The following is a 2,558-nucleotide window of genomic DNA, read 5'->3' as shown; positions in this document are numbered from 1 at the left end:
GCTCACTGCAACCTCCACTCTTCCCAGGTTCAAGCAATTCTCCTGCCTCAGCCTCCCGAGTAGCTGGGATTACAAGTGACTGCCACCATGCCTAACTAATTTTTATATTTTTAGTAGAGACGGGATTTCATCATGTTGGTCAGGCTGGTCTCAAATTCCTGACCTCACGTGATCCACCTGCCTTGGCCTCCCAAAGTACTGGGATTACAAGCACAAACCACTGCGCCCGGCCTATATGTCTGTTTTACCCATTGAAGAATCTATCCTACCTATTCCACAGGATTGCTGAGGATCTATTGGGTAACATAAAATAATGAATGTGAAAACATGTTAAAAGTTAACATAAATGTAGGTGTCTGTTAGTGATTAAAGGGAGGAATAATCCACAAATCAAAATATTTCACCATTAAACTGACCCACTAAGTCATTTGTGAGTTATAGCACATTAAAGATTCAAACAATGTCATGCAAAAGACATAAATAGTGCATTATTTTGCAGCAGTGAGGAAAATATGTGCCATAATGTATTTAACATTGTATTGATTAATATGGATCATACAAATATAATCACTAACCAATCTTAATAACTCAGCAAGGAAGCAGCTTAGAAGGGTATTAGTAAACATGTAAATTAAAACTTTTGAAGGATGAATTGGCAAAGTGAAATGTCTAATGCTGACATATCTTGAGTGGCTCAATGTGATTCTGAGTGATTTTCAGAAATGTGATTCATGAATTGCACAGGAAAACAGGAGTGTTGTAGGGCCCAGCCAGACATTATTTTTAATGGGAAACACCTCTTCCTATGATTTAAACACCATGGAATACAGAAAGCACGTTAACTATGCCCTTATGAAAGTAAATTCTAACTGGATTAGTTTCAGTGAGCGTATTTTAATTAAAAGGTAATATGAGTTTAGTTGTATGGAACGTGTTGTAACTGTTCTGTGCTTGCTGGCAATCAGATGGTTTTGAATATATTAACCTCTTGATTTAAGACTTATGAGTTCTGTTCTAGCTATCAGTAGTTTTTTATTGATAATAATGTTGATCATTTATCTTTATATGTGAAATGTGATGACAGATAACTACAGTACAATTGACTGTAGTGTGAATATCGTGAAGACATTCCTCAGATTGTCAGGTTATTGTGGCTGGATATATTCTTTGCAGCAGAACAACCAGAGGGTTTATTTGTATAACTTCTTGACAAAAGATGGTAGTGGAGGAATGATCATTTATATGTTTTATTGTATGCTTTTGAAATCCAATAATTTTAAGTCTTTGAAACATACAGGTAACATTCCTTCAAGGGCCCTACCCATCTTCCTCCTAAAATCACCCATTATAGATCTGATTAAAACTTAGAAGTAGCAGTTTCAGAACAATGAAAATAGGCTACCCAGAAGTCCTTAGGAAACAAAATTTGCTCTTTTCAACCTCGTTAGTGTTTATAGGTTTATTCTAATTTCATTTTGAGGCTATCAGAATATCAGCAGGACACATAGCACACACACGAAAAGAAGTTTAAAGAAGGGTAATGTTGAAAATAAGCCAAAGAAATATTTTCCCTTTAGAAATAATACTGCAATTCAGCTGTTAAGAAAATAAAAATGTTTCTTTAAACTGGTGGCAATTTTTGGAACTGGTTTTGCTAACGCCAGAAATGACATACCAAGCAAGTAGCAATATTTTAAAGTGTTTTTGAAAATCTGTTTCAGAAGGTAGGACTGAAGTTTTCCGTGCAAATCTCCTGTCCGACTGTGTGCTCTTTATAACCAAGCTTCAAGAGAACAGAACAAGGAGAACATGGGCATAAAATTAAGTGAAAGGAGCAGGATCTTTCTCATTTTACTGTTTTCCTCCCTTCCCTTATATGCCAGCAAGACGTTGATGTGAGATTCAGTAAGATCTTCCTTTAGTATTAATAACAGCTGTGATTTAGAAAGTATTTAGTATACTTTTAAGTGCTATATTATGCCCTTTAAGCATACCGTATTGTTTGTTTAGTTCTCATAGCAATCCCTTGAGGGGGTGTGGCTCTCTCCATTTTTCAGATGAGGAGGCTGAGGTGAAGATAGATTGATGAATCTGCCCATAGTCTTGCAGCCCATGGGTCAGGGAGCCACCCAAAACTCCTGGCCTTTAACAATCCACCCCACACCCCTGCCTCGCTGTGTGATCAGCCCATTAGCTTGTGAAGATGGGCACAGAGAAGGAGCCAATGAAAGCTAGAATTGTTCATAGTTATTAAAAATGTGCCTAGACAACACAAAGCACCAGATAGTGAAATCATACTCACACATTATAGAGATCTGATCTAGTATCGAACTTGACCAATAATTTCAGTGACACAGTAATTTCAGGGTCCAGGCACAGCAGAGAGTGGTCTCAGACCTCCAATGCAAGACACCGTGGTTTTTCTTGCTGCATTAGGATCTACTGTGGGCCAAGACTAGCTAGCATAGGAGGTGTGTAAGTGATGTGTCCAATTCACATCGCTTACACAGAAAGAGAATCTCCATTTTATACTAGAGAGTTCAGTAGCTTATGTGACA

This window comes from Mandrillus leucophaeus, unplaced genomic scaffold (genome assembly GCF_000951045.1).
Source record: "Mandrillus leucophaeus isolate KB7577 unplaced genomic scaffold, Mleu.le_1.0 Scaffold1270, whole genome shotgun sequence".
In the NCBI taxonomy this organism is placed as follows: Eukaryota; Metazoa; Chordata; class Mammalia; order Primates; family Cercopithecidae; genus Mandrillus; species Mandrillus leucophaeus.
This window is presented reverse-complemented; position numbering follows the sequence as displayed.